We start from the raw sequence: 19,208 nt of genomic DNA, 5'->3' as shown, positions 1-19,208 counted from the left end.
AAAATAAGAACTGAAATAAAAATATATTGAAATTGTGGTGAAAACTTCCATTTTTCTCTACGTTTTACTCTAACTTTTTCCTGCAATGTCAGATATTTTAAAGCAATACACTGTTATGTCTGCTGGACTCTTCTGGTTGCGGGATATATAGGGCTTGTAGGTTGATCAAGAACCCTAGGTACCCAGAGCCAATAAATGAGCTGCACCTTGCAGTGGGTTTTCATTCTATACAGCAATTCATTTGCTGAAATATAAAGAGTGAAAAATAGGTATCAAGAAAACCTTTGTATTTCCAAAATGGGCACAAGATAAGGTGTTGAGGAGCAGTGGTTATTTGTACATCTCTGAATTCTGGGGTGCCCATACTAGCATGTGAATTACAGGGCATTTCTCAATTAGACGTTTTTTTACACACTGTCTTATATTTGGAAGGAAAAAATGTAGAGAACGACAAGGGGCAATATCACTTGTCTTGCTATTCTATGTTCCCCCAAGTCTCCCGATAAAAATGGTACCTCACTTGTGTGGGTAGGCCTAGTGCCCGCGACAGGAAATGCCCCAAAACACAAAGTGGACACATCACATTTTCTGAAAGAAAACAGAGGTGTTTTTTGTAAAGTGCCTACATGTGGATTTTGGCCTCTAGCTCAGCCGGCACCTAGGGAAAAGGAAAGGCAGAAATGGCCTAATAATATTTAGGTTGATGTTTTACCACAGCAAAACCATAGAAATTCTGCAGTTATAGTTACACTTATCTGAAGAAACTATAACTCATGTCAATAAGTAACTTTAGGCCACAAGGCAGTTTCTTAACATAAGTATAACTATAACTGCTATATTTTTATGGCTTTGTGTGGGTGAAGCATCAACATAATTATTACATCCCTGTCACCTTTGTTTTTTTCAGTGAAATATATATATATACACATATATATATATATATATACATATATATATATATATGGAAAATGTCACTTACCCAGTGTACATCTGTTCGTGGCATGTTGTGCTGCAGATTCACATGCTGTGCACTGTTCCTGCCATCTAGTGTTGGGCTCGGAGTGTTACAAGTTGTTTTTCTTCGAAGAAGTCTTTTCGAGTCACGGGACGGAGTGACTCCTCCCTTTCGGCTCCATTGCGCATGGGAGTCAACTCCATCTTAGATTGTTTTCCCCGCAAAGGGCGAGGTAGGAGTTGGTAAAGTAAGGATACTAGAGGTGCCCATGCAATGAAGTAGAAATGTATGTACAAATCTCTGTAATTGGTATATTACCAAGAAAAGCCATTGTGGCGCCTTTCTTTCTAGTGGAGTGTGCCCTTGGAGTGATGGGTAACTCTCATTTAGCTTTAAGGTAACAGATCTGAATGCATTTAACTATCCATCTGGCAATGCCCTGTTTGGATATAGGGTTACCTGCATGAGGTTTTTGGAAAGCTATGAACAATTGGTTTGTTTTACGAAACTGTTTTGTTCTGTCAATGTAACACATTGGCGCTCTCTTTATGTCTAATGTATGCAATGCCCTTTCTGCTACTGAGTCTGGTTGTGGAAAGAAGACTGGGAGTTCTACAGTTTGGTTTAGATGAAACGGTGAAATTACTTTTGGTAAAAATTGTGGATTTGCACGGAGAACCACTTTATGTTTATGTATTTTTATAAAGGGTTCTTGAATAGTAAACGCCTGTATTTCGCTAACTCTTCGAAGTGAAGTGATGGCTATTAGAAAAGCTACTTTCCAAGTAAAAAATTGGATTTGACAAGAATGCATGGGTTCAAATGGTGGTCACATGAGTCGTGTTAATACAATATTAAGATTCCACTAAGATACTGGTGGTGTCCTTGGTGGTATGATTCTTTTTAGTCCCTCCATAAAGGCTTTAATAATTGGGATTCTAAAAAGTGATTTTGTATGTTTAATCTGCAGATATTGCAGTCAGATGGATTTTAATGGAAGAAAAGGCTAGATTTGACTTTTGTAAGTGTAGTAAATAACTGACAATGTTTTGTGTGGAGGCGTCTAACGGCATAATTTGATTAGCCTGGCAGTAGCAAACAAACCTTTTCCATTTATTAGCGTAACAATGTCTTGTTGTGGGTTTTCTTGCTTGTTTAATGACCTCCATACACTCTTTAGAAAGGTTTAGATATCCAAATTCTAAGACTTCTGGAGCCAGATTGCTAGGTTGAGTGATGCTTGATTCGGGTGTCTGATCTGTTGTTTGTGTTGTGTTAACAGATCTGGTCTGTTTGGTAGTTTGATGTGGGGTACTACTGATAAGTCCAACAGTGTGGTGTACCACGGTTGGCGAGCCCACGTTGGTGCTATAAGTATTAGTTTGAGTTTGTTTTGACTTAGTTTGTTGACCAGATAAAGAATGAGCGGGAGAGGGGGGAAAAGCTTAAGCAAATATCCCTGACCAGCTGATCCATAGATCATTGCTCTTGGACTGAGGGTGTGGGTACCTGTATGCGAAGTTTTGGCATTTTGCATTTTCTTTTGTTGCAAACAGATCTATGTTTGGTGTCCCCCAGCGGTAGAAGTGATATTGTAGAATCTGGGGATGTATTTCCCACTCGTGAGTTTGCTGTTGATCTCGGCCGAGATTGTCGGCGAACTGATTTTGAATGCCTGGTATATATTGTGCTATCAGGCGAATGTTGTTGTGAATTGCCCAATGCCAAATTTTTTGTGTTAAGAGACACAGCTGTGACGAGTGTGTCCCCCCTGTTTGTTTAGATAATACATTGTTGTCATATTGTCTGTCTTGACAAGAATGTGTTTGTGGGCTAGAAGGGGCTGAAAAGCTTTTAATGCTAGAAAGACTGCTAGCAGTTTTAAATGATTTATGTGAAGTAGTTTTTGTTGACTGTCCATTGACCTTGTATGCCGTGATTGTTGAGGTGTGCTCCCCACCCAATCATGGAGGCATCTGTTGTGATAATGGCGTGAGGCACTGGGTCTTGAAAAGGCCGACCCTTGTTTAAATTTACAGGGTTCCACCACTGAAGCGAAGAGTGTATTTGGCGGTCTATCAACACTAGATCTTGGAGTTGACCCTGTGCCTGTGTCCATTGTTTTGCTAGGCACTGTTGTAAGGGCTGCATGCGTAGCCTTGCGTTTAGGACAATAGCTATGCATAAGGACATCATGCCTAATAGTTTCATCACAAACCTGACTGTGTATTGTTGGTTTGGTTGCATGCTTGATATTATATTTTGAAACAACTGCACCCTTTGTGGACGTGGAGTGGCAGTAGCATTTTGTGTGTTGAGTGTTGCTCCCAAATATTGTTGTATTTGGGATGGTTGTAAATGGGATTTTTGGTAATTGATAGAGAATCCTAGTTTGTGTAGAGTATCTATTACGTATTGCGTGTGGACATGACATTGTTGCTGAGTGTTGGCTTTTATTAGCCAATCGTCCAGATATGGGAATACGTGCATGTGATGTCTTCTTATATGTGCTGCTACTACGGCTAGGCATTTTGTAAATACCCTGGGGGCTGTTGTTATTCTGAACGGCAACACTTTTAATTGGTAATGTTTGCCTTGAATTACAAATCTGAGGTATTTCCTGTGAGATGGATGGATGGGTATGTGAAAGTACGCATCCTTGAGATCCAGTGTTGTCATGTATTCCCCTTGTTTTAGTAAGGGAACTACGTCCTGAAGAGTTACCATGTGGAAACGATCTGATTTGATGGAGAGATTCAGTGTTCTGAGATCTAAGATCGGCCTTAACGTTTTGTCTTTTTTCGAAATAAGGAAATACAGGGAGTAAACACCTGTTCCTTTTAGGTGATATGGGACTAGCTCTATGGCTTGTTTTTGTAACAGTGCTTGGACCTCTATTTGTAATAGGTCGAAGTGTTGTGGGGACATTTTTTGCGGTTTTGGTGGAACATCTGGAGGGAATGTTGTGAATTCTATGCAATAACCATGTTCGATAATTGATAGGACCCACGTGTCTGTGGTAATGTGTGTCCAATTGTGGTTGTATTCGGTTAATCTCCCCCCCACCGGTGATTTGTGTTTGGGAAGTGTGACATTGAAGTCACTGTTTGCTAGGGCTTGGCTTGGAGGGCTGGAATTTCCCTCTTCCTCTTGGGAATTGTCCTCTGTAGGAACCACAAAACCCCCCTCTTTGGTACTGGGACTGGTAGGTGGGTTTTGTTTGGGAGGTGGATGGTTCTGATAGCTGTTGCCTAAACCCTCCCTGAAATGAAAATGTCACTTACCCAGTGTACATCTGTTCGTGGCATTAGTCGCTGCAGATTCACTTGTTTCGCACAGTCCGCTGCCTGGTGTTGGGCTCGGAGTATTACAAGTTGTTTTTCTTCGAAGAAGTCTTTTTTGGTCACGGGACCGAAGGACTCCTCCCTCTTCGGCTCCATTGCGCATGGGCGTCGACTCCATCTTAGATTGTTTTCCCCGCAGAGGGTGAGGATGGAGTTGTTTGCTATAAATAGTGCCCATGCAATGGAGTGAATACGTATGTACATAAAAAGTTTATAATAATTATTTACAAATGTACAAATGTTTAAGATTTAAGATCTACTTCTAAACGGCTACAGGCTTCCCGGGGAGGCAGGAGGGCACATGTGAATCTGCAGCGACTAATGCCACAAACAGATGTACACTGGGTAAGTGACATTTTCAGTTCGATGGCATATGTTGCTGCAGATACACATGTTTCGCATAGACTATAAAGCAGTTACCTCCCCTAAAAGCGGTGGTTTAGCCTGTAGGAGTTGAAGTAGTTTGGAATAATGTTCTTAGTACAGCTTGGCCCACTGTAGCTTGTTGTGCATTTAGTACGTCTACACAGTAGTGTTTAGTAAATGTATGAGGCGTAGACCAGGTTGCAGCCTTACATATTTCGCTCATAGGAATGTTTCCTAGAAAGGCCATTGTAGCACCTTTCTTTCTGGTTGAGTGTGCCTTTGGTGTAATAGGCAATTCTCTTTTGGCTTTAAGATAGCATGTTTGAATACATCTGACTATCCATCTAGCAATGCCTTGTTTAGAGATTGGATTTCCTATGTGTGGTTTTTGAAAAGCTATGAACAGTTGTTTTGTTTTCCTGATTAGCTTTGTTCTGTCAATGTAGTACATTAGTGCTCTTTTGATGTCTAATGTATGTAGTGCCCTTTCAGCCACGGAATCTGGTTGTGGGAAGAACACTGGCAATTCTACTGTTTGATTTAAATGGAATGGTGAGATTACTTTTGGTAGAAATTTTGGATTTGTTCTTAGAACTATTTTATTTTTTGTATTTGAATAAATGGTTCTTGTATGGTAAATGCCTGTATTTCACTTAATCTTCTGAGGGATGTGATTGCAATGAGAAATGCGACTTTCCAGGTTAGATATTGCATTTCACAGGAATGCATGGGTTCGAAAGGTGGACCCATGAGTCTTGTTAAGACGATGTTAAGGTTCCATGAAGGAACTGGTGGTGTTCTTGGTGGTATAATTCTTTTTAGCCCTTCCATGAATGCTTTAATAACTGGTATTCTAAATAGAGACGATGAATGAGTAGTTTGTAGGTAAGCAGATATTGCTGCGAGGTGTATTTTTATAGATGAAAAAGCGAGATTCGCTTTTTGCAAATGTAGTAACTATGTCCTTTGTAGAGGCATGCAATGGTTGGATTTGATTGGTATGGCAGTAGCAAACAAATCTTTTCCACTTAGATGCATAGCAGTGTCTAGTGGAAGCTTTTCTAGCTTGTTTTATGACCTCCATGCATTCTTGTGTGAGGTCTAAGTGTCCGAATTCTAGGATTTCAGGAGCCAAATTGCCAGATTCAATGATGCTGGGTTTGGATGCCTGATCTGTTGTTTGTGTTGTGTTAACAGATCTGGTCTGTTGGGTAGTTTGACATGCGGTACTAGTGAAAGGTCTAGTAGAGTTGTATACCAAGGTTGTCTTGGCCATGTGGGTGCTATCAGTATGAGTTTGAGTTGGTTTTGACTCAACTTGTTTACTAGATATGGAAGGAGAGGGAGAGGGGGAAAAGCGTATGCAAATATCCCTGACCAACTCATCCATAGAGCATTGCCTTGTGATTCGCGGTGTGGGTACCTGGATGCGAAGTTTTGGCATTTTGCGTTTTCTTTTGTTGCGAACAAATCTATCTGGGGTGTTCCCCAAATTTGAAAGTACTTGTTCAGAACTTGGGGGTGAATTTCCCATTCGTGGACTTGTTGGTGGTCTCGCGAAAGGTTGTCTGCTAGTTGGTTTTGGATCCCTGGAATAAATTGTGCTATTGGGCGAATGTTGTTGTGAATCGCCCACTGCCATATTTTTTGTGTTAGGAGGCACAATTGTGTTGAGTGTGTTCCTCCTTGTTTGTTTAAATAATACATTGTTGTCATGTTGTCTGTTTTGACAAGAATGTATTTGTGTGTTATTATGGGTTGAAAGGCTTTTAACGCTAGAAATACTGCTAACAGTTCTAGGTAATTGATATGAAATTTTGTTTGGTGTACATCCCATTGTCCTTGAATGCTGTGGTGATTGAGGTGTGCTCCCCACCCTGTCATGGAAGCATCTGTTGTTATAACGTATTGAGGCACTGGGTCCTGAAATGTCCGCCCTTTGTTTAAATTGTTGCTGTTCCACCATAGAAGCGAGAGGTATGTTTGGCGGTGTACCAACACCAGATCTTGAAGTTGACCCTGTGCCTGTGACCATTGTGATGCTAGGCACTGTTGTAAGGGTCGCATGTGTAGTCTTGCGTTTGGGACAATGGCTATGCATGATGACATCATGCCTAGAAGTTTTAGCACAAATTTTGCTTGTATCTTTTGGTTTGGAAACATAGCACTTATTACCTTGTGGAATGCTTGCACTCTTTGTGGACTTGGAGTGGCAATTCCCTTTGATGTGTTGATGGTTGCTCCTAGATATTGTTGTGTCTGACACGGTTCGAGGTGTGATTTTGTATAGTTGATGGAGAAACCCAGTTTGTGAAGCGTTTGTATGACATATGTGGTGTCGTTTGTGCACTTTTTTACTGTGTTGGTCTTGATTAGCCAATCGTCCAGGTAAGGAAACACATGTATCTGTTGTCTCCTGATATGTGCTGCTACTACTGCTAGACATTTTGTGAACACTCTTGGTGCAGTTGTTATTCCGAATGGCAACACTTTGAATTGGTAATGTATTCCTTTGAATACGAACCTTAGGTACTTTCTGTGAGAAGGGTGTATCGGTATATGAAAGTACGCATCTTTTAGGTCTAATGTGGTCATGTAATCTTGCTGTTTGAGCAGTGGAATGATGTCTTGTAGTGTAACCATGTGAAAGTGGTCCGATATGATGTAGGTATTTAGTGTCCTGAGATCTAATATTGGTCTTAATGTTTTGTCTTTTTTTGGAATTAGAAAGTACAGGGAGTAAACTCCTGTGTTTTTTTGTTGTACTGGTACTAACTCTATTGCATTCTTTTGCAGTAGTGCTTGAACTTCTAGTCCTAAAAGTTCTAAATGTTGTGGTGACATTTTGCGTGTTTTTGGAGGGATGTTTGGTGGGAATTTGTGGAATTCTATGCAATAGCCATGTTGGATTATTGCTAATACCCAATTGTCTGTTGTAATCTGCTGCCAAGATTGGTAGAATTGGCTTAGTCTTCCCCCCACTGGTGTTGAGTGAAGGGGTTGTGTGACTTGAAAGTCACTGTTTAGGTGGAGGTGTTTTTGGAGTCTGGAATCTTCCCCTACTCCTTGGGAATTGACCCCCTCTATATCCCCTGAAACCTCCCCTTTGGAATGAACCCTGATATGGTGTGGTTCTTGTTTGTTGGCTGGTGGTGTCTGTGGGTTGGCCACGAAACCCCCCTCTAAATGGAGTTTTTCTAAAAGAGCCTCTGCTCTGCGGGGAGTAGAGTGCGCCCATGGCTTTGGCCGTGTCTGTGTCCTTTTTAAGTTTTTCAATGGCTGTGTCCACTTCAGGGCCAAAAAGTTGTTTCTCGTTGAAGGGCATATTAAGGACAGCCTGCTGGATTTCAGGTTTGAAGCCTGAAGTGCGGAGCCAAGCGTGTCTCCTTATGGTGACAGCAGTGTTGACTGTTCTCGCTGCAGTATCGGCTGCATCCAGTGAAGAGCGGATTTGATTGTTTGAGATCGTTTGTCCCTCTTCAACTATTTGCTGCGCCCTTTTTTGGTATTCCTGGGGAAGATGGTCTACGAGAAGTTGCATCTCATCCCAGTGTGCGCGATCATATCTGGCCAGCAGCGCTTGAGAATTTGCGATGCGCCACTGGTTGGCTGCCTGTGATGCTACTCTTTTTCCTGCCGCATCAAATTTTCTGCTTTCTTTGTCCGGAGGTGGGGCGTCGCCAGATGTATGGGAATTTGCTCTCTTGCGAGCTGCCCCTACTACTACGGAGTCAGGTGGTAACTGCGAAGTAATAAACACTGGGTCTGTGGGTGGTGGTTTGTATTTCTTATCCACCCTTGGGGTGATGGCTCTTGATTTTACGGGCTCTTCAAAAATTTGTTTTGCGTGCCGTAACATCCCTGGTAGCATTGGGAGACATTGATATTGGCTATGTGTAGCCGAGAGGGTGTTAAATAAAAAATCATCCTCTATAGGATCGGAATGCAGTTGGACATTGTGGAATTCTGCAGCCCTAGCCACCAGTTGCGAGTATGAGGTACTGTCCTCTGGCGGTGACGGCTTTGTGGGGTATGAATCGGGATCATTGTCCGGCACTGGGGTGTCATATAGGTCCCAAGCGTCTTGATCCTGATTATCTTGACTTATGGTAGTTTGCGCTGGTGAGTGCATTTGTGGCGGTGTTTGTGCCGGCGATGCCTGTTGTGGTGGAGAGGGCGGAGGCGTGACTTTTTTAACCACTTTGGCTTGTGGTTGTGCGTCATCCTTGAGAAGTCCGATCCTTCTTTTCCTCATTATTGGGGGAAGGGTTGATATCTTCCCTGTGTCTTGCTGGATGTACAGTCTCTTTTGTGTGTAGTCTGATTCTACACTTTGGAGCTCTTGTCCAAATCTGTGCATCTGGCCACTTATTCCTTGTTCCTCTGTGTAGGATGAAGGTGTGGAACTTTTCGGCGCCGAGAGAGAATCTTTTTTCGGCTTCGGCACAGACAGAATTTTTGTGGCTTTCGGCAGTGTGTCTCGGTGCCGATGTTTTTCGGTGCCGGCATCTTGTTTTTGCCTCTCGGAGCCGCTATCTCGGCTCCGAGGTTGCTCCATGGCGGTCCCTCGACCGGAGTCGGGTGTCTTCGCTCTGGGCGTGCCCTTTTTCGGCGCCTTCGACGGGTCGCCGGTTTTATGGGTCGAGCCATGGCCTGTTGGCAGTGGCGTCCCCTGGGCTTTTGTCTTCTCGATGGTTTTAATTTTCGACGTCTTACTCACTGTTTGTTGCTGTTGTTCGACGTCGGAGTCTCCGGATTCTGATTCCGGAACCGAGAATGTTTCCTCTTCGTCGTCGAAACGTTGTTTTGTTGGCGTGGACGCCATTTGTAGACGCCTGGCTCTTCGGTCCCGGAGTGTTTTTCTGGACCGGAAGGCTCGACAGGCCTCACAGGTATCCTCCTTGTGCTCGGGGGACAAGCACAAGTTACAGACCAAGTGCTGATCTGTATAAGGATACTTACTGTGACATTTTGGGCAGAAACGAAACGGGGTCCGTTCCATCGGCTTCGATGTCGCACGCGGTCGGGCCGACCAGGCCCCGATGGGGGAATCGAAGCTGCCCCAAAGTCTTCCGATGATCGGTGTCGATGTACCTAACTATCCCGATACCGAACGGAACAATACCGACGCTTTCTTCCGAGATTCTGACTAACTTTCCGAACCGAAACACGGAGCGAAAAGGAATACGTCCGAACCCGACAGCGGAAAAAAACAATCTAAGATGGAGTCGACGCCCATGTGCAATGGAGCCGAAGAGGGAGGAGTCCTTCGGTCCCGTGACCAAAAAAGACTTCTACGAAGAAAAACAACTTGTAATACTCCGAGCCCAACACCAGGCAGCGGACTGTGCGAAACATGTGTATCTGCAGCAACATATGCCATCGAACCTGTGGTTTCCTAAATGTCCCTCTGTATTGTGAGGAGTAGAGCGCGCCCATGGCTTTGGCCGTGTCCGTGTCTTTTTTCATTTTCTCGATTGCAGTATCCACTTCCGGCCCAAATAGCTGGTGTTGATTAAACAGCATATTCAATACCGCCTGTTCTATTTCTGGCTTAAATCCAGAACTTCGCAGCCATGCATGCCTTCGAATAGTTACTGCTGTGTTGACAGTCCATGCTGCTGTATCAGCAGAGTCTAGGGCTGTCCTTCTTCGACCACTTGTTAGGCATGTTTTTTGTGTTCTTTGGGCAAATGCTGGATGATGTCTTGCATTTCGTTCCAGTGCGCCCTGTCGTAGTGGGCAAGTAGGACCTGTGAGTTGGCAATTTGCCACTGATTGGCTGCTTGTGATGCCAATCTTTTCCCCGCTGCGTCAAATTTTCGACTCTCCTTATCAGGGGGGTGGCGCATCCCCTGATGATTGTGAATTCGCCCTTTTCCTTGCAGCCCCCACAACCACTGAGTCCAGAGGGAGCTGTTGACTAATAAACACTGGATTTGACCGGGGTGGTTTGTATTTCTTTTTGACCCTTGGTGTGATGGCTCTACCTTTTACAGGTTCTTGGAAGACCTGTTGTGCGTGTTTAAGCATGCCAGGTAACATTGGTAAACTTTGGTAGGATGCATGTGTGGATGCCAGAGTTTCAACAGGAAATCATCCTCCACCGGGATAAGAGAATCCTGGGTAAAGATTGAAGACAGTTATAATATGTCTTGTCCGGGGGAGGTAGCTTATGATGGGGATTCTCCTGGAAGAGAATTCGGATTACAGGTGAGTAACGTTTCCTTCTCTTCCAGGGGATACTAATCAAAAGTCAATAGAACAGCAAGCCCATCCCACACATAATGCAGACAACAAAACAGAAAAGCTTCAACAATCACCTGAAAAATTTCCTCAGAGAAGCTTGCGCTACTTGAGTACTGCTCTGGAGTCCAAATCCAGTTAACAAAGTCTAAAGAAAGTATGAACAGACTTCCAGGTCGCTACCTTCCAAATTTCTGAAATGTGAACATTTGTAAGAAGGGCTCTAGTAGCAACCTTTCCTCAGGTGGAGTGAGCTTTAGATCTACCCGGAACGGACTTTGTAAATAAGCAGTATGAAAAAAGTATACAAGAAACTACCCCTCTGGAAACAGACTGCCTTGTTGATGGTAAGTAAACCTGTTCTTACTGGATCATAATTTATGAAAATCCAATCTGGTTGTGTTATATCTTTAGTCTTGTCTATGTAAAATTTCAAAACTTACATCTAGAGAACACAGAGAACTATCTGCTGGAACTGATGGTATGGAAAGAAAGTCAGTAAGGAGACAGTCTGGTTAATGTGGAACTCAGAAACCACTTTTGGAACAAAACTGGGATGGGATCTCATTACTACTCTGCTACTATGGAATACTGTTTATGGTTCAGTAGTGTATAAAACCTGAATCTCACGAACTCTACTTGCAGAGGGAATGGCAAGTTAAAAAAAAAAAAAAGCTGCCTTCATTGTAAGTTGTTGTACAGGTGCTTTGTGAATGGGTTTGAACGGTGGTTGTATTAAATTAGAAGTAAAAGGATAAGTACCCAAAGAGGAGAAGGAGACTTAAGAGGAGGCAAAACTTTCTTAATACCTTCAGAGGAATCCTCAATCGCACTTATCGCTCCTAATTGGGAAGTATGTCAGAGCCAAAAAAGGTGTACTGCATTTGGCATTTATTTACCTTGTCTGTGTGTTTGATAATCCACATCATTCCAAGCTATGGTCCATGGTGGAGTCTATGGGCACAGAAGGGGCTCTTGTAGCACTTCTCAGACGCTTGCACTGTGACAAGAAACGCTATGGTCCAATTGAGCAGTGTACTATGCTAATCTGATCTAATAGAGGTGTGCACCAGACCTGCATCTTGGCATTATTTCTGTTTCTCACTTGTATTTAATAACCACCTATTGATCAAAGGTAAAGACATGCCGCAGCTGGGAAGGCATTCTGTCCCAGGTCTCATATATGTGGATGATCCTCATTTGATTGCCAGGATGGTTAAGATGACCCCGTTTTGATTGCTAGGACAGATAATGGGCTGCTATCACTGATGGAGTTATCTACTTCCTTCATGCATGAGTTAGATTTAAGAGGTAATTACTGAAAAAAGTTCTGTATGGCTAATGGCTAAAAACAAAAACAAAAAAACCTAAAACCAAATGTCACCTGATCGGAGGGGTCCAAGTTGTTAGAGTTCCCTATTTTAATTATATGGGTATACTCTTGGATTCCGGTTATAACTGAGGTCACTTAGTTAAAATTTGATTCCAATACTGCCAGAGAGTATTTAGAAGCAGTTTTTCACTTCTTTTCTAGGTTGAGCGCCAAGCCAGTAAAGGAGCTAACTCACATATATGAGTAATGTATTCCGGTGGGGTTTTCTGCTGCCAGTGTATGGGGCTACATCAATGTTGATAGTCTCCAAATCATTAAAAAACAGATTTGTCTATTAACCATCCCTAATTCTGTATCCTCACTTATTGACCATACTGAACTGGGTCTGAGCCACTCAGATGACGCAGTTTGCATTGCACCTTTAATACTATGGATTAAGATTTGGTGCACACCTGAAGGAGGCTTCTAAAGGCTAGATCTCAAAGATTGCTTAGGCCTGGAGAAAATGGGTGAGTTTCCATTGCTAAATTATATTAGGCAGCTGTTTAAACAACTAGGTGTCATGGGACTGTTTTATGACCCAGAGTTGACTACTGCAACTTCTTAAAGACAAGCATTTGCAATGCAAAGGGTCTTGTGTTTTCTCAAGTTAGAGCTATTAGCGCTGTAAATTCCTAACTGGACTTTTCTTGCCACAAATTGAAAATGAAAAGTAAATCAGTGGACATAAGCGAGACGATTCAAAGCACCACAGCGCCATGAGCATGACCTGAAGGAGAGACACAAAAGGAAAAAGAAGTCTGCTCACAGTCAAATGCATCAGCAAACGTGAAACTATCCATGCAACAGGGTCGGGATCCAAAGCGGTAACAAAACCGCTCCAAGGAGGGACAAACGTAAATCATATACCAAGGATAAAGGATTTTTGAAAGGCAAGCCCATGAACGAGTGATGCGCGTGTGGGGGGTATGGTTAAAAGCCCACAGAGAGATTGCAACAGGTCAAAGCACTTGCCTGCTCGACCTAATGAATGAAGTTAGACACGTCCAGCACTAGCCTCATCGTATCACTTTTTTCCCAGAGCATTGATAAAGCCACCTATGCGAGACCTATTGGTTTGTCCATCTTTTCTGCCATGTTGTACAGCCGCATGGCCACGTCCAGCACTAGCCTCATCGTATCACTTTTTTCCCAGAGCATTGATAAAGCCACCTATGCGAGACCTATTGGTTTGTCCATCTTTTCTGCCATGTTGTACAGCCGCATGGCTGTTGTGCAGCATGGTTGAAAATCAAATCAAATAAAAACGTGCTATGATGGAGCAAGCATTGACCGTGCAATAGCACTTTTTTTTTAATTTTTTAATCTTTCAGCCATGTTGCATAGCAAAGCCAATAGATCTTGCATAAGTACGACCTATTGGCTTCGTTATTGTTTGTATTTTTGAGGCAAGGGTTGAACTAAGTGATTTTCCCAGGATCACAGGAGGTTAATTGTGCTGGATTTGAACTTTATTCACTAGTTTCAAAATCGGCCATTAGACCGTGGTATGATATAAATATATGTACATTTTGCATATCTATCTATCTATAAATATATGTATATATATTTACATATGTTTGCAAATGTATACTTTAATACATCTTTACAATTAAGTCACAGAGAGGATTTGAATAAAATCTCAAATCAATGAGAAAGGAGAAGCGAGAGCCGATCCAGAAATAAACCCATATTGGATACAGTTACATCTTTCATTTACTAATTGATCCCATGGTAGTGGATCCTTTCGGATGATATGGAGTTTTTTTGTGCAGCATGCGTCCTTCTTAAATGTCATGTAACAGAGCTATAAATTAACTGTGTCAAAGTAAGAATCATTCCCCAAAGGCACAACTCAACGGATAACAGAATGTTGTCACACTTGAAGAACCAGCAAATAATGAATCTGTCTACTGTATGGTTATACTTTTGTTTACTAAATAAGGGTAACCCTGCACTGGGCAGGGCTTTAAATAATTGAGTGAAACTCTTAAATGTTTCTCTCCACATAAATCTTTAGTAAAAGGCGAAAGATTTATCAGGTTTGAAGAGAAACCAGAGTATATGTTTCATGGCCGCCGTCTGTGGCACCAGAAAACACCGTTCCACAGACTGTCAGGGTGAATTTGTTTAGTCGTAGGTCATGTGACAGGAAAGGCTGCACCACAAAAGTTTTCCTGCTCAAGTCGTAATGTTGGCTCCTTTAACTCTGCACATTTTGAATGGTGCCTCACACAGGCTTTTGTGAGCACCGGTGGCACCCAAGAAGAGGATTTTTATATGCCTACGTCAAAACATGCTCGCTGGCTCGTTGCTATTCTTTCCGAGACAATGAATGAGCCAGTGTGTTTTGTACGTTAAGCCCATAAGGCTGCATCAGCTGTTGTAACAAAACAAGTATTAGCAAAGAGGAACGAGTTAGAGCTATTAGCATTGTAAATTCCTAACTGAACTTTTCTTGCCACATAAATTGAAAATGAAAAGTAAAACAGTTGACATAAGTGAGCAAATTCAAAGCACCACAGCCGCCATAAGCACGAGAGAGGAGGGGCACAAAAGGAAAAAGAAGTTCCCTTAGTCAAGCATATCGGCAAAACTGCAATTATCCATGTAACAGTCGATAGCTAAGGCAGTAACAATACTGCCCCAAGGAAGGACAAACGTTAAGCATTTACCTATGATAACAAAGGATTTTTGAAAGGCAAGCCCATGAAAGAGTGATAGTGATGGGCGTGCAGTGGACGTGGTTAAAAGCCCACAGATAGATCACAACAAGCCAGAGCACTTGCATGCTCGACCTAATGAGTGAAAACCTTATTTTATGAGTATCAATCAAATGCACATGCGAAAAGGTCCTGCACTCGGTTGTTCTGATCTCTAAGATGATTACTACCCTGGGAATTGAGCCTTACCTTGCAGTAATACGTAGTCTGCATCACAGATTATATCCTAGACGGCTGCGACTGAGCATTGCGCACTTTCTTTTTGCTTTTACTGTACGGGCACACTTGGCTCAGGTCCCTACCCAGATACCACTGCGACAACTCACCAAAGCACAGTTCAGTTTATCCTCTTTTGCACCTTATATAAACCTTCGTGTTCTCGATTTCTGATCCCCATTTTAAGGGATGTGAAAGTTTGACATTACCTGACTTCTATGGTCTACTTAAAACTGCTCATTTTGCCAGAAATCTGATATGGAATGCTTAATTACATTTGGAGTGCTTTAAAAGTTAGGGAAAGATATGGTGCTGCAATTATTACCCATTCATGACAGGTACTCTATAATGTCTTAAATGTTTCTTGCTACTGAATTTTATGGTTGTAATGTATTGTGATAATGTATCTTTTTTAGAAGCGCTTTGCTTGTAGCTTTTATTTTATCAATTTTATTTTGAATAGTTTCTAAATTTGATGCTAAGTATATGATGTTGTGTGTGCTTTTATGGTTATTTTAGCCGAACAAAGTCAATTACCTATCTATCACAGGTCAGTGGCATAACATAAGTTGTTGCAGTGCAAGGGAGTCCCTGAGCTCCAGGAGGCCCCTCCTCAGCAAAAGTGGTAGGCGGTTGGCCAGGGAGGGCCCCCATGTACTTTGCAGTGGTCCCCCTCAAGTTTTGTTATGCCATTATCACAGGTATCATTGAGAAGGTGGTTTGTGAGGGAGATTTTCTACAGGCAATTATGGCTGATGGTCGTTTGGCCTTCCTGTAAAACATCTATATGGTCGTGGTAAACTTAGATGGCCATAATGGGGATCTTAGGAGCCAGGCTGCTATATCAAAAATGGAAGAATGGGGTGAAGGACCTATCACCCCTTCCCCAAACTTGCAAAGGGTTTTCTGCTGCAGGACAGTCTTTTGTGTGGACGTTCGGGTAGGTGAATGAGGCCAGTAAACCACCACTGACGGGCCTACTCTGATGCGATCATTATCATTCTGGTCTTGAACTGAATCAGAACTGTTGGAATGAGGGACTCTTAAGGAAATGAGCATACAAATTTTCTTGATCAATTATCAAAAGGGCATTCCGGTTTGAACCGGGTTGGTAAACTCTGGTAATGTAACCTCTGCACACCTTGTTTTTTTGCATCAGCAAACAAGTCTTTTTGCGGATAGGCCCAGTCTTGAAATATAATGTCTGCACCCTCATTGTTTGGAACTCAGTTGTAACTGTCTTGAAAAGTCTGACTAAAGGATTCTGCTTCTGTGTTTCCCTAAGACACAGGATACGCTGTGATGTTCGCAGCGTAGAGACCTCTCTGGACTCTGGTAATGTAGAATACTGTAGTCCATGAACCACAGGTGATGCAATTTTTCTTGCATGGGCCAACTATCCATTGAGTAGCAGTAACACGACAAGTATCATTGCCAGCCACATAATGAAAAGAAAAGTTCCCAAAGCAATTCAGGCATAGGATCACAGATTAATTAGGTACTTGTCACGAAACCAGTGATAAGCATGAAGCAATCTTTGGTGGTGAGTGACTATAGAAGCGGTTGAAAATTGCTCTGTAAAATATCCAGTCATTCTCAATCTCAATGGTCTCCAGAGGCTCTTGAAAGGGCACTAGTTCAAAAGACGTAGCAACAGGGTCAATTTCATATCATACAACGTAATTGTGTTAGACAGTATCCACTGTCGTACTGGCAACATCAGGTGTGTATCTAGAACTCTGTGTTCTGTATAGAGTGTTATGTTCAAATATCTCAGGCTGGAACCTCGAGCTAGTAATGTTACTGCTTTGTACAGGGGGTAGGGTATTCAGAGTAGGAAGAGGCTGCGAGGCACTACTCTGAACCCTTCTTGGATGGCTGCGAAAGACAGTTGTTAAGGACAGGCCACAAAGTGCTTTTTCATATGGTCAATGGACACCGGTCTGTTTCTCTTTGAGCCAGGCAAACGAGGAAGAATAAAAGCTCTGTTGCATTCTACCCCAAGAACAGCAACGGGTAGGCTGTAGGATGGTTCAAAAGCAATTTTTTCATGAACTAGGTCCCCAACTCTGGGATCCAACCCATCAGCAGCAATGATAACCTATTCTTCACAGGTGGAGGTGTCAGAGTGATTCATATTACACCACTTGTTTCTGACTTATTGGATAACCTGCAACACATGTAAACTTTTCTCCAAATCAAACAAGCTACTTAACTTTGGTAACGCATTATCTGGTAGAGCCAGTATCTACATGCAGATTCCTTACCTTTGAATTCCCTAGGTGTCAGACTGGAACTGGATTTTTGCATGAGCAGTACCTCTGGGCGCTGATAAGTGGTGTTGACCAGCTCCACATGTCGTCTGCGCCAGAAGTAACATTGCAGTCACCTATATGTGTCACCTCCATGCGCTGGCGTCAGTTACTTTTAGAGCCATGAAGTGCACTGACAGTGATGTGTCCACACCGGGGCCCTGAAAGGGAGTATCCTTAGCCCCAGAAATCTGTTCACAGAGCAGGGAGGATGGTCGGGTCAGTAAGGAATCTGCAGCTAGATACGGTCTACCAGATAATGCGTTACCAAAGGTAAGTTACTTATTCATCTGATAGAGACATCTACCTGCAGGCTTCTTTGCTTTGAATAGATACTTCAGCAATACCGTCCCCAGCAGTGGTCTGAGGACACATTTTCTTAACTATGAAGTCCTGCAGGACTAAACAGGCGAAATGCTTGTCCCTGCAGACCTGAGTGTCCAGGCAGTAGTGTTTGTTAAACGTGCAGGGATGCCCACGTTGCTGCCTGGCAGCTGTCCAGGACTGGGTCTCCACATGCTAACTCTGTGGTCGCAGCTTTACCTATGGCAGAATGAGGCCATAAGCCCTCAGGAGGCTGTCCAATGAGTAGCAGATTTTTAGGCAGAGAATGACCCAACGAAATTGTTTGTTTCTGCACTGCCCAACCTTTCTTTGCTCCGACATACCCGAAGAGTTAGTCATTCACCTGGAACACCTTTGTCCAGTCAAGGTAGAACAACGACATTGTGTGGATGCAGATGGTGGAGTCGCGCCTCTTCTTTGGAGGGATGTGGTGGAGTGTAGAAAGTTGACAAGGTGACAGATAGGCAAACATGAAATGGTGTCACCAGTTTTGGGGGGGAAGAGGCCCTAGCGTGAAGCACCAGTCTTTCTGGGAAAATAGATAGGAATGGAGGCTTGGATGACTAAGCCTGCAGCTCACTCACCCTCCGGGCAGATGTAACTGCCATTAGAAAGGCTGTCTTGATGGTGAGCAGCTGGAGGGAACAGTTACAAAGAGGCTTGAAAGAAGCGCACATCATGAAAGCGAGAACCAAACTGAATCTGTTTACACAGGGGACTTAAATACAGAGGGTTGGTCAGGCAGCCGCAAAAAGGTAGACACAGCAGAAATGTAACCCTTAAGATTAGCTAGAGCAGAGTCCTGCTGGGCAAGGGCAACAATAAAAAGAAGAGCATCAGCAAGAGAGTCAGAAAGAAGGTGGATAGGCGTTTCTGTACATTAATTTACAATTTTCTGCCATTGGCAGCTGTATACAGTCTTGGTAAAGGGACGCTTAGCTGCCAGAATGACATTACAGACAGAAGGTTTTACTGTTGCTTCTCAATCTTCACACAAGAAGGTGTAAAGTTGACAGGTTCCAGTGGAGGACCCTCCCCTGCTGCTGGGACAGAAGATATTCCTGAAGGCCTGATTGGAGGACCAATGCTCAGGTACAAAAGCTCAGGACACCAGACTCTCCATAACCCACTCCAGAGCCACAAGGTTTACTGGAGCCCGGTCGGTTCTTGCCTTCTTGGGAACTCTCAGCAGGAGTGGTATGGGCAGAAAGGAATACAAGAGGCTTGAGTTGCACTCAAGACCAAAAGCATCTCTGAGCGATAGCCACCTTGGGAAACTCCAGCATGCAAAACTGCTGACATTGTGTGTTCTCTTCGGAGGAGAACAGA

The 19,208-nt window shown here is 43.1% G+C and overlaps 1 protein-coding gene and 1 non-coding gene across 2 annotated transcripts in view; both read right to left on the bottom strand.

The window, feature by feature from the left end:
- The window catches only part of MTIF2 (mitochondrial translational initiation factor 2), a 350,344-nt gene that overhangs the window by 75,343 nt on the left and 255,793 nt on the right, over positions 1-19,208 (bottom strand). The window lies entirely within an intron of this gene.
- LOC138297658 (U5 spliceosomal RNA) lies at positions 14,232-14,347 on the bottom strand. The gene has a single exon (XR_011204203.1). It is a non-coding gene; the product is annotated as a U5 spliceosomal RNA (small nuclear RNA).

Source organism: Pleurodeles waltl, chromosome 5, assembly GCF_031143425.1.
Source record: "Pleurodeles waltl isolate 20211129_DDA chromosome 5, aPleWal1.hap1.20221129, whole genome shotgun sequence".
Classification (NCBI taxonomy): Eukaryota; Metazoa; Chordata; class Amphibia; order Caudata; family Salamandridae; genus Pleurodeles; species Pleurodeles waltl.
This window is presented reverse-complemented; position numbering and strand designations above follow the sequence as displayed.